The following is a 13,746-nucleotide window of genomic DNA, read 5'->3' on the forward strand; positions in this document are numbered from 1 at the left end:
GGGTTCAAGGAACAAATGTAGTTTATCACCGATTTTAAGCTGGGCTCAAGGAGCAAACAAAGTTTAAGCTCGTAAGAGGTGAGAGCATTCACAGTTTAAGCTCGTAAGTTGTTGGAGCATTCACAGTTTAGGCTTGTAAGTTGTTGGAGCATATTATATGGGTCACATGCGTAGTTGGCCTCGTGGGCGCATTCCGCTACCATAAATGATAAATCGTCATCGCTGATAATATAGAGCTTACACATAGTTGGCCTTCTTGGGCGCTCACCACTACTATAAATTATAAATTGTCATCGTTGATAATGTAGGACTTACGCATATGGTTGGCATGCATGGGTGCTTACCGTTACCGTAAATAATAAATTACCATCGCTGATAATTTAAAACTTACACATATGGTTGGCTTGCATGGTTGCTCACCGCTATCGTAAATAATAAATTGTCATTGTTGATAATGTAGGACTTATGCATATGGTTGGCCTGCGTGGGCACTCACCACTACCGTAAATAATAAATTGTAATCGCTGATAATGTAGGACTTACACATATGATTGGCCTGTGAGGGCGCTCACCAATGCCGTAAATGATAAATGACATGATTGACGACGATTAATAACAATGCCAATTATGATGGCGAAAGGCGACAACATTATTTATTTATTTTTGCAATGGTCGATAATAACGATATCTTATAGATGATGTCTTTTTGCTAAAATAATAGTTCTAGCTTTACTGATAATGACTTTGGTGAAAATATTGTTCGACCCAACTGCTTGGCAATAATGCCACTTTGGCAATGGCTGGAGATAATAATAGTTTAGCAATGACGATAATTGCTTCTTATCAGAGTCATAGATGATAATATCAACAGTAATCTGTAATATTACTCCGTGATAGATAATATCATAATGATTGTAAATGCTTTATAACGATACTTCTTTAATCAATAAGGATTGATGACGACGTTGATCAATGATAATTGATAATAATAATGATAATAACATCCGACAGTGTTTGATGATAATAATAGCTCTATGATAATATCATTTCGTCAAGGCGATAATATTAGCTTGGCGGCAATAACGACAATATTAGAATGATTTGTAATAATATTCTATAATAAATGATGTCTTAACAATTATCGATGCTTTGTAATGATATTTCGTAGTTAGTGATCATTTGTGACATCAGCAATGACCAACCACTACCAAAAAACTGGGCAAAGGCTATGGATAAAAGCCGTAGCCATAGACCTATGGCTACGGTTTTAGTCCGTAGCATGACCGTAGTCGTAGGTGCCATAACAATAGGTCTTGAACCTATGGCTACGAATTTTATCCGTAGCTATAGATTACAATAGCTATAGATATAATCCGTAGCAATTATATCTATAGCGAAAACCATAAACAGGTACGGTTATTATTTGTAGCTAAAAGTCTATAGCAATATGCCAAATTTAATAATGGCTACAGCTATCAAATTACTAGCTACGGTTAATATCCGTAGCTATTTAGTACATTAAAAAAATATAGATAATCATTTGTTCATTCAATTACCACCTGCCTAATCAAATCATTCGTTCATTCATTCCATTACAATCATTCATTCAATTACAATCAATTACATTTGCTGAAAACCAATAATAGATTCAAGATCAGATGCAGCAATAAAAAAATAAATAAATAAAACCAGAAAATCTATATTTTTCATGAAGTCAAACATAAAATGGAAGAACTTGACAAGAATCAGCCTTCTGAAGGATGCTCAAATCCTGAATCTACAATGGGCTCGAAGAAGCTTCGGCTTTAGAATGAAATCTCTGAATCATGAGCTGTGAATTCCAACATAGCCCCTACATAATAGAGAAAACAAAGAATAAAGACATGAAGGATGCTATCAAAACCAATCTCAAGACAAAAAGCTCAGTCAATAACAAGTAAGCATCTAACTTCGTAAAAAACTTGAAATTCTGGTGAAGGCAAAAATAATAACAATAATAATAAATCTGATGACTCAATATCTGAAAACAGGGTAGCATAAAATCTACACCAAACTGAGGCTTGCATTCCTGAACCTAATGACTCGGCTCAAAATCTCATTGGGTCAACTGAGTCAGATCGCTGACTTGATGAACCCAAAGACCTACACCAAAGATGTTGAAGAAAGATCGAATGATATCTTCAATACCTGGTTTTCCTTTCTTTCTGTGTTGCATTCCGGGAACCCTTATCCCATAGATGTAACATCCAACATATAACTTCCAACCTATTAAGTGAATGTAACATCCAAAACTTTCAATAAGTTGGCCCGCTATGAGGATCACCTAGTGTAAAAATCATCCCATTTATTCATCATATATATGGGTTACACCTAGAAAACAATGTCTTACCATTGATAAATACCAAAATAGAAGGGGGTCGCTGGCTCTATCAGTGATGTAGCTGCAGCAACCAAAGCGCGTTTAAAGACATTGAGTGTTGATTGGTACAAACTAGTGCAACACATTTAAATGTAATGAGGAACATTGCAGCCCCTAGGAAATGAGCAATTACCTGACCATCCATTCCCTTTATGCCCTGCTCCATCTCTTCAATCATAGGGCATGTGACAAACCCAAAGCCCTTCAAATATCCTGATGCTCGGTCAGTTACCACCCTAGCTGATACATGACAAGATACATATACAATGGCATGAAGTTTATTACTCTTACGCAAAGCTTGAACAACTTACCAAAATTTACTGCATACCTGATTTTGGGCATGCATCATTCTGCTTCTGAAATTTACTACAAACTCAAAATTTTCTTCTAAAGAAAAAGAAATTCCAAATCAAGATTTTTCTTAAAAAAGAAAGCTAGAAATAAAATAAAACATAAATAAATAAATAAATATATATATATATATATATAGGTGTACTATGTCCAACTCAAGCAAAACACAAGGACTGCTACTAATTGCATTGGAATAATTACCCCAATGTCAATTAACCCATCAATATCTCATGACAGATGGTTGTGTCCAACTCACAAATGAGATAAGAATAGGACCTTGTTCTTATCTCAGTTGTGATTTGTAGCATCAAAAGTGGGAAATGGCAGCCTGCATAAAGGCAGGTTATGTTTTCCACTCTGCGCCAAATAGAAAATGGGTCAAACCTTAGCTTGTGCTTGGCCCACTTTACATTCATGGAATGGTCCAACTGCCTTGTGTAGACAGGTCCATTTTGTTGAGATCCTAAGATTGGCCAAAATTGTATTCCTATGATGCACTTAGAGAGTTTGAGTAAAAAATTGGCATTAATGTGATAAGAAATGAGCATGAAAGAAAATGGAATTTGGGAGAATATCAGGTAAGAGAGTTGGTATAAATGATTTACCATTGCAACCTCTTCATAGTTATCAGTTAATAAATATAGCTTCTTCAATCCACCACCTGAGGTCAAAGCAACTTCCCCTGCTACACCTTGAAACACATTGCACTAGACCTGCAATAAGCTACCAACTGCTTTCCCCAAGCGATTGTCAACTGTAGGCATTCAATCCCATTTATATGTAGTAAATAGCTATTTCTTATGGTTTCTGTGGTAAAAAGACACACACATTCATATGTAGTAAAAAAGGAAAACATGAGTGTATCATTCGTATTTACATTAAACACTGCACACCTTTACAATAGAAAAAATATAGAAAATCAGTAGCCTCTGCAGCAAAAACATTTAAAGATATCATGACTCATTCTCACCCTAAAGACTAATTAAACAAGTAAACACCAATGAAATTGAAGACCACAAGATTGATTCCATGGGCTCCAAACTGCAAACTGATTGTTGAGAATTAAGCATTAATATTTCTAATTACAGGTAATATCTAGAAATCACTCTGGCTGATTGTATTTTTGGTCTGGGTGTTGAAGATCTAGGCCTGGAAAGACCCGAACCATCATGCAACCCACACCATAGAGTGCAGGTAACACTTAAAAATAGAGCGTGTTCCACTCATGAAGGACACCTAATTTCACTCATCATGCAACCCACACCAACTAGAAGTCAAGCAAAAGTTGATTGCAGCAACTCTAGTAGCAGTGGTAGCTCGATTCACTGCCATAACCACCTTATTTACTCACTCATCTCCACGAGGAAGCCGAATAGCATTCTCTGCTGCTTTTCTAGATGACTGTTAAGATGATATGGAAAGATGAAGTGTCAAGGTCTCGGAAAGATGGAGAATGCATACACACATACATAATACTATCTGAGTCATGTATCCATTGAGACCCGTGTAGACAGTTCAGTTGTGTATATACGTACATACACACACATAATACTATCTGAGTCATGTATCCATTGAGACCCATGTAGATAGTTCAGTTGACAGGCTGATTGAATATCATGTAGGCCACACATGCACACAGACAAATAAAAGTTCTAGAAAAATTGCTAATATTTTTAGCTCATCCATTGTTTTCGTTCGTGTGCGGCATGTCTCCAAACACATCTTAAATGAAACTAATCTGGAATGCGGCTTATACAAAAGCCATGCCATAACATAATTGCAATCAAACAAGCTTTATATCTACAACTAAAGAAAGCTCTTTAAATTGATTGACTTACGAGTAAATACTTGGGAATGGTTACCTCTTTGGACAAATCAATCCATTTCTGTAGTTTGGATAGGCAAAACTGCTACATATTTCATCTTAGAAACTTCTTAATGATCTATATAAGGTTATTTCTTAGCTCTGAAACATATCAATGAGAAGGGAGCTGCAACTTATATAATGAATGATGTACAACCACCGACTTTTGGCCTAAAATCCATCATGTAGTGACCTGGTTGATCAACAATGCCAATCACCTTGCATGTTTGGCACATGTGAGAAGGTGATGGTACTTCATAAAACTTGTTTGAATTGAGCACCATAAAACTTAAATACATGGGTGGTATTTAAAAATGTTTACTTGGAGAACTTGCTAAGTCAACTCAATTTAAAGATAGTAATTCATTTTCTACTAGACACCTAAAAGCTTGATTAAAGTTCAGCAAGATCTTCAAATTTTATAAGGACCAACAAAAGAAGAAGAAAACCTGTTGTGGAGTAAGATTTTTTAAAATTGATACAGTACCTGTTGAAAGAACTTACTTTGAATAAGCAGAACCTAAAATAGAAAAGGAAAAAAAAATGCATTGATTCATGAAGATGAAGCTGCAACAACCTAGAACCAAATGGATTGCAATTCAGTTCTATAATCTGGTAGAGAACACACCACAGAGTCTTTGACAGAGCCATCTTCATCTATCACTTGCTGCACAGACTTAACTGAAGGTCAATTTATGACTAGTTGCATTACATACATATGTTCAGAGAAACAAAGACGTGCAATATATGAACGACATGACAACAAAATGTTATAGCTTTCTAAGTTAAGAAATGGCCCTCATGTTAATGGAAAGCATCAATTCCCTAAAATCTAAAATAATAATAATAAATAAATAAATAAATAAATAAATAAATTTAGAGACACTCATCTCTCCAAATCTAACAAAACACACATTCATAAAAAGAGAAGAAAATTCTGTAAAAAAAAAAAATCAGAAGAATCAAAAGGGAAAACCCAATCAAATGAACAGATCCAGGGAAGTTTATTCAATTGAGAATCCAAAGCTAACAATCTCAACAAAATTCAAAAAAATAAAAATAAAAATGAACAAAATACCAACAACTAATCAAATCACATACGCAGATCTAAAGAGAAATATCACAAAATGGATCTAAGATTGAAGAAATGAAGAGAGAGAGAGAGAGAGAGTAATCGAAATCGATGAAATCTCATACCTTGTGAAAATTTCAAGGCTCTTCCTAGAAAAATACCTAGAAATCCCATGGGATATGATCAGTGGTTGTTGAAATTGGAGATGCGTAATGCTTGCCTCTGCTTCTCTATGTACAAAAATAGGGTCATTGATAGGGCATCAGAAAACCTGAAACGAGAAGAGAAAAAGAAATCGATTAGGGCATCAGAAAACCTAAAATGAGAAGAGAAAAAGAAAAAATCAAAGAAAAAAAAATCGAAGATAGATGGACGCAATAGGAAGCAAGGGTTGTTACTGGGATTATAGAGAAAGGGAGAGGCGGAGAGATATTGAGAGGTAGGAAGAGGCTGAGAGAGATTGAGATGGAGGAAGAGGCGTGAGAAAGAGATTAAGAGGGAGGAAGAGGCGTGAGAGAGAAGGCATTTGAAGGTTAGGGTTTCTCTGATTTGGGCATGGCGGACTGTTTTTTTTGGGTGCGGGCATCTCTCTTTTGTGCGCGAGATGAAGTTGGAGACGGACGGTGCTATTAAGCGCTCTGTGTGGCCCATCATGATGTATGTGGTTTATCCATGCCATCCATTCATTTTACGAGTTATTTTTGGGGCATAATACCAAAAATAAGGCAGATCAAAAGCCCAAGTGAACCACACCACAGATCAACGACAGACACTTAATCTACACTGTTTCCTACGATGTGGTCCACTTGAGCCTTCAATCTGCCTCATTTTTTAGGCTCATGTCAGTAATGAGGTTTCAAAATGGAGGGATGACTTAGATAAATTGGGCTCCACAGGTCCCCATACGGGACTATCTAGCACTAAATAATTTGAGGTGGGGTAGAATCTTTCAGCTACGGATTAAAACCGTAGTAATATAGCTACGGTGTAAATCCGTAGCAAAAGATCCTCCTAGTTCGTAGCCTTAGCCCATTTTTTTGGTAGTGAACAATATCTCAATAATCGATGATGCTTTGTAATGTATATAAGACGATAATTCTTTGGCAGTTTGTAAGAATAATTCTGCCGGTTGACCGATATAGTATTTTTTCATAATAATTATATAAGGTGGCTACCGCCTTGTTGCAAATAATCGTTGCTTTTTGAAGATAATATATGAGCTTACGACTTTGATAGAGCTTCACGTGATAGTATGCTTATTGCAGCTATTGTATAATTGTTGCCTAATCTGCCCCCTTTTGATTGGATGAGATTTTCTCTGAGAATCTTTACAATAAAAAATTATTTACTTTTTGAGAAAAATAATTTGATAGAATGAATATCCACAGGTATTCCAATACCCTATTCATTCTGATCCATGGCTTGATAAGTCCTTCAATAGACCGCAATATATTGCCTTTCTTGAAGAATATATATAGAGAGTCTTTCTGTGTCTTGATTAGCATTATAAGCCTGATAATTGCCCATAATCTAGATATAATTGTCATTCAATAAATCTTTGCAGATAACCGGCCAGGGCTTAGAGATAGTTGGCGGTAATATAGAACTAATTTGCAATAGCCTTTTCAGAATATATAATTTCGAAGATACTTTTGAAGGCCGCAACAATAATCCAATTGCAATAATAATCTCAGGCTTGACTGTCGATATATAATAACTCAACCACAATAATGATTTTAGATCCAGCGTTGACCTACAAAATTAGTATTGACAATTTTCATCACAAAAAAATCAACAATTACCTTTTTTATTAGGTGGATTAAGAATTTCGTCCCGCTACTTTAAAAAAATATATGAATAGATTTTTAGAAATTGTATTACTTTAACTCTTTCATTCAGTAATCATTATTCATCTTTACTTCACTGAGGAATGGAGACTTATAAAGATATACGACTGAAGATCATTCTGTATCAAGATTATTTGTCTTATTATGTTGTTACATATCTGTTCTGCTTTTCTTCTTGTGCATAAGCATAATGAACCGTACTAACACTAGAATCTCGTTCCCTTTCTCAAAAGATTATCAATGTTTTATACTCGCCATTCTTTTCTTTCTATCATGTTCTTCCATCACAATTTCTCCCTTATTGATAATCTTTTATAGCTTTTTTCCTGGGGGCATTACAATTTTTTGTATGATGTCTAAATGTACGGTGATAATGACAATTATCCTTTTCTCTTATCTTTTCAATTTCTCCGAGGTGTTTTAGCTGAGGTAATTTAATATCCTCCATATCTAACAATTGATTTATCATATGAAGTATGTCTTTTCTTACGAATGCATACTTCATATGGTCTTTATATTGTTTAGACTTTTTATATGTCATCGTAATCGCATGACCCTTTCTACCTTCTTCATCACCATTTCTTTCGTTATCTTGATAATCTTCTTTCTTTCTTCTTTACTAGTGACGTTGGCCGATGTTTCATGAAAACTCCAGCATAGTGACTTTATATAAAAAGTGGACACTTTTTCAAATATCTTTTTAAGAGCATGAGCCTTTATAGCAAGATCACGAAAGGTCTATATATCTACACTAATCAGGTTGCATGCCACTTCTAGTCTTATGCCTCCTAAACATAACTTAACCTGTTCTGATTCTCCTGGAAGATATCGACATGATGCCCCAAGTCTTTCCATTGACTGATGAATTCTTCAACTGGTTTGTTTTTCCCTTAGCGAATAGAAGCCAATTCGGTCGAAATAACTTCTCTATCGGAAGAGAAAAAGTTTGACATAAAAGCATCTTGCATTTGTTCTCAAATATAAATAGACCTTGGATCCAAAGTTAAATACCATCTGAAGGCTTTCCCTGTCACAGATGACCCGAATAATCACGAACAATTTTGAGGAATTCTAGAGAAATTTCCCATCATTGTTATAAAGTGCATCATATGTTCTTTTATTGACCCATTCCCATTAAAAATTTGAAAGGTAGGATGTTTGAAATTAGTGAAAAATGAATTATTATTTTTTTTAATTTCAAGGGGATACGGTGTCTAATATCAGACCATTTTATTATGATTCTGATCCTTATCTAGATGAATGGTTTCGATGACCATCTGTTGGATTTCTTTCTACATTATGATTTGAGCAATATTAGGCGTAGGCCCCTGAAATCTAACCGCTTGTGGTCATGGCCTTTCTACTTGTGGTTCAATGTTGTTCATACCAGTCACTTATGGAATATTAGGGATCTCTTCAACAACGTGCTCATCTGGTGAAGGTTGATTAGGCTTATTAATATCTGCCAATAAGACTTTTATTTCTTTATTCTTTGATCATCCTAATATTGAAGGAGGAGATTAGAGTTGCATTGCTGGTGCTATTGAAGAAGATAAACTATTGTTTGATTCAAAACCAGTGTACTGTCGCTTCAAAAGACTAGCTGACTCAGATCGCGGTATTCTTAATGCATGAGTTTGCTCTAAATCTTTTGCAAGGGGTGTTGTAAGCAAATATTCATTTGTCACAAATGGCTTTCCCTTTATTCTTCTGAATTCAAAATGATTGTGGAAGATGTCTTTATGGTTGTAGTTGGTAGTACTTGAAGACCTTCTGGAGTTATGAGTTTTTTTATCCTTCTCGAATGAAATGATTGTGTGACTAAGGCGAGACTACGTCTCACGATATTTTGCATAATTGACCCTCTAACCGTATTTGGCGAGACGATACTTCTTGTAGGAGCAGATTGAACCCTTCGTCTTCTAGATATTACCATCATCCATCCTTCATCGTGCTGCTATACTATTGGTGAAGCAAAGACCATTTCAGACATCACATAACATCACCTATTCCTAATCATAGCTGATTTTACTTTCTCTGGTATTTTTTGTAGTGGTGATCGCGTATTATCGATGTAATCCATAACGAATCCATTAGGTGTGAAGTAAACAAATACATCGGTCGGGAGAAAAGTCAATACGATTGTGTATCAGTTACTTTAATTAAATAAAATCGTACCTTGTTTTAGAGATGAAGGGGATGATGTTCTCATTGAGAGTCATCATTTTGGCGCCATTATGGCGCTAATTGATTATAATCATTCTCTAAATAATTTCTAAGTTAATATTAAATGAGTTATATCCCCAGCGGAGTCGTCATTTTGTTTCGACAAGAAACAAATATGTTTTGATAGGGGAGATCTTATTCAATAATTAACAAAGAAAATAGAAGAATATTCACCATCATAGATTTCATTAATTCTAAGTTTCAATTACATTCTCGTGTTTCCTTTGATTCTAAAATAAATTACAACGAATCAGTACAACGACATGAAAAAGAAGTAATCCAATAACAATTTCAGCAGCATTTCGGTGTGTTTTGCATCCGTTAGAGTAACAAAGGGGTTGTGCAGGTTCAAGATCCTCGCTTCAAGCTGACATTCAACAAATATATATATATATATATATATATATATATATATTGGAGGTCAAAACGTAAAAGAATCCACAAAACTGCAAAGAATAGAGCTATGGGGACACTTGTTGCGCCCATATACATTGTACCCCGTTACACAGGCACGCATAACACATCTCCTGGGGTCCACACAACACATCTTATTACGTGGGTCTAAAAAACACAACTCCCCAATACCCGCTCTCTCTCTCTCTCTCTCTCTCTCTCTCTCTCTCTCTCTCTCTTCCTCCTTGCTCCTGACACCTTCTGAAACTTCTGATCCTCAAATCACAGGGGGGAGGGGGTATTTATAGACCTTCACAGTGTGTGAGACCTTAATTTATATGTCACGGGCCCCATTCCACACAATAAACCTGCGCAACAGATCTGTTCGCACAACTAGTCCGCGCAACAACTCTGTTTCCACACAACTACACTCTATGAAGTCTATTTTCGCGCAACTACACCCGGTCAAGTCTGTTTCCATGCAACTACACTTTAAAAGTCTGTTCTACATGCAACAACATTTTGGATGTTTGTTTCCGTGTAACTGCACTCTAGATGTCTGTTCTGCGCTTAACATCACTCTGGGTGTCTGTTTCCATGCAACTACACTTTGGAAGTCTGTTCTGCCGCAACAACATTCTGGGTGTCTGTCTCTGTAGAATAGGGACTAGCAACAGGGATTAGGAGGTGTGAAAATGCTACAAGAAGGACTGAGAGATCTGAAAATGCTGCAAAAGGGACCGAGAAGTCTGAAAATGCATTTTATGTGTACCAACATTCATCGAGCCAACTCACTAAGCCAACTCATTGAGTCAACTCACCTAGTCAGCTTACCCAGTCCAATAACCCAGTCAACTCACTTAGTTAAGCCCAAAATCAAGCCCAATCAGAGTAGAGTACGCAACAACAATGCAACATCCTTTACATCAAAGCCTCCACACAAGTGAGGGAAGTGGCCTGCTGAAGGAGGAGTTCCAAGTGTGGACCTGGTTGCCGCCAACCACGTCACACTCTCCCTCTTTGGGCTGGCATCCCTTAAGCATGTGGAGTCCCTCTTTTAAAGGCTCTAAGTGTGTGGCTGGTGTGGATTTACTCCGATGCCCATCTCCTTACATAAATTTACCTTTTTACCACATCATCTAACCCATGAGATGATGTTATGTAGAAATTTCCAATCCTAACCCTTCAACCACATTTTGCCCTTGAACTTTATAAGAATTATAAGAAAAATGGGTTTGGGGGCTATAAATAGCCCCCTCCCCTACCCATTTCAAGCATTCAGGAAGCATCCCAAAAGGCATCGAGGAATCATCAAGTAGTGTGGGAAATGATCTACTACATCCAACCATCCCTCCACCAAGGGGAGAGAGAGAGAAAAAGAGAGAGAGAGAGAGAGAGAGAGAGAGAGAGAGTCTAGCCCTAGTCTAGTTTAGCCTAGCCAAAGTCTAAGTCTCCTAAGCCATTTAAGCCTAATTCAAGTCACTTGATCTAGCCTATGCGATACTACAATCCATCCAACCATTCAAGCTTCAATAAGTTACATCTAAGTCTGAGTATGAGCATTATTAGCATTGTGCAACACTCATTCCCTTCTCAACCCACCTACTCCCCAAGTACATTATTACTTCATTGCATTTCATCGTTTTCTCGTATCTAATTGGCAAGTGTATGCTCTGTGGCTTGCCAATATAATCGAAGCTTGCCTAACAGAAACTTAACTAGTTAGTCATCATTTTATCATAAGCATCAATATAGCATCGAGTATCCCATACATCACATTTCTGCATACTTTTCACCTGCACTCGATCAGTTCGAACGTATGCTATATGGCTTGTCAATATAATCGAATCATGCCCATCAAAAATTTGGATCGATTAAATATCATCATCATTGCATTATATTACATCTTTTGTGTCTAAGAATTCATCATATTCCTCAAAAGTTAGTCAAATCTTGTGAGGTAAAGACCCTACACTCATATGGGCAGAGTGGGTGCCTAACACTTTCCTCTATGTAATCTTGGTATCTTACTCAGAATCTCTAGAACACAAATTCAAGAGTCATCTTAGGGTTAATGATCTCTTGACTCTTAATCCTAAGCATTTCTACAAGGTCTAACCAAATGTGGATTCAAAGTAATTGGTTAGTGATAACTCTAGTAAAGCATAACACTCTCTTAACCCCAAAAACCCTCGTTAGAGGTAACCCGTCGAAAGCGAGTCAATTCCCCCACTCGGGATCCAATGTCCACACTCACAAACATCTTAGTGGGTCTCACCTAGCTTTTGAAGGGAGGCACTTCTTGACTGGGTGACATTTCAGAATGCGACCGTGACCCGACAGCCAACGATGTGGGTGGTACCCTCACTACACCAAAATAACAATTTTGGAACGGCTATTTTTTCATTGTGGAATAGCTTACGGCTGTTCCAAATTTGGTACAGTTTTAAACCGTTTAAAAAAAAACACTATTTCCAGCCCATGTCAATCTCTCTCCCGCTCCCTCGCACCCTCCCTCTCATTCAACGACTCATAATCTAGCACCTTTGGTGACATTGACTAGATACTAATGTCAACAATATATAACTAGATATGTTGTCTTTTAACAAACAATCCTCACTTCATTACCTGCAAATTTCATTTTTGGTTGGATAAGCATAAGACTTCCTTAACAAAATAGCCATAAAATGCTTAAGTATTAGAAACCATCTGATTTATTAAAGAATTATGGGGTGAATAAAAAAGATAATTTAGGAACTGGATTGTATTAGACAACTAGCCTTGATCATTGCATGTGATAGTTTTGATTGCCATTGGTATAATCTTTCCATTCTTAGAGAGGAGAAATCACAACTATTAGAATAGTTGTCCCTACATCTACATAGTGCAACCCAAATTACTCTATTGTTATTCTTGAACTAAGGATTGTATGATTGCTTCATTGTTTGGTGTTGAAATTTACTTCTGCTTGGTGGGGGCATCTCTGTTTTGAGCTGATCAATTGTTTCGGCCAGTAAATAAACTAGAACCGAATGGCGAGGTCGTCTATACCTCGAGTAATACTTAAAAACAAACAAAATTGCATTTTTCACACCTCAATTCTGATGCAGGGAAGGACGTGAGGTCCAGCACCATCTTCCTCAAGAGGATAACTATTCCGAACCCACGGAACTTCTCTGGACTCCTCATAGAGAGTTCTTGAATCCACGAAGAAAGAAAGCAAGAAAATAGAAATAAAATTCTAATAAATTCAAAATTGATTGATGAATGAAATAAAAATGAGTTCATAACCCTTTAAATAGGGATACCGAGCAATGGGAAAGAAATCAGAATCAAACTACAACTAAAACTCCTATAATTTGCAACTTACTATTTATAGACGGTCGTGATGTCTACTAGTGCACAAGGATTTCGGCCAAAAATAGTAAGTGTCCTATTTAGCTTCACCAAGTTGTTCTCGTAATTTTTCTAAGCTCTTTTCGTGTTGGGCGTAACTCCAAAAGCCCAACGGATGAAGAGTTATAATTAAACTAAAACTTACTAATGGAATTAACATAGGGAAATGACCGTTGAT

The sequence above is a fragment of the Magnolia sinica genome, chromosome 11 (assembly GCF_029962835.1).
Source record: "Magnolia sinica isolate HGM2019 chromosome 11, MsV1, whole genome shotgun sequence".
Lineage (NCBI taxonomy): Eukaryota > Viridiplantae > Streptophyta > Magnoliopsida > Magnoliales > Magnoliaceae > Magnolia > Magnolia sinica.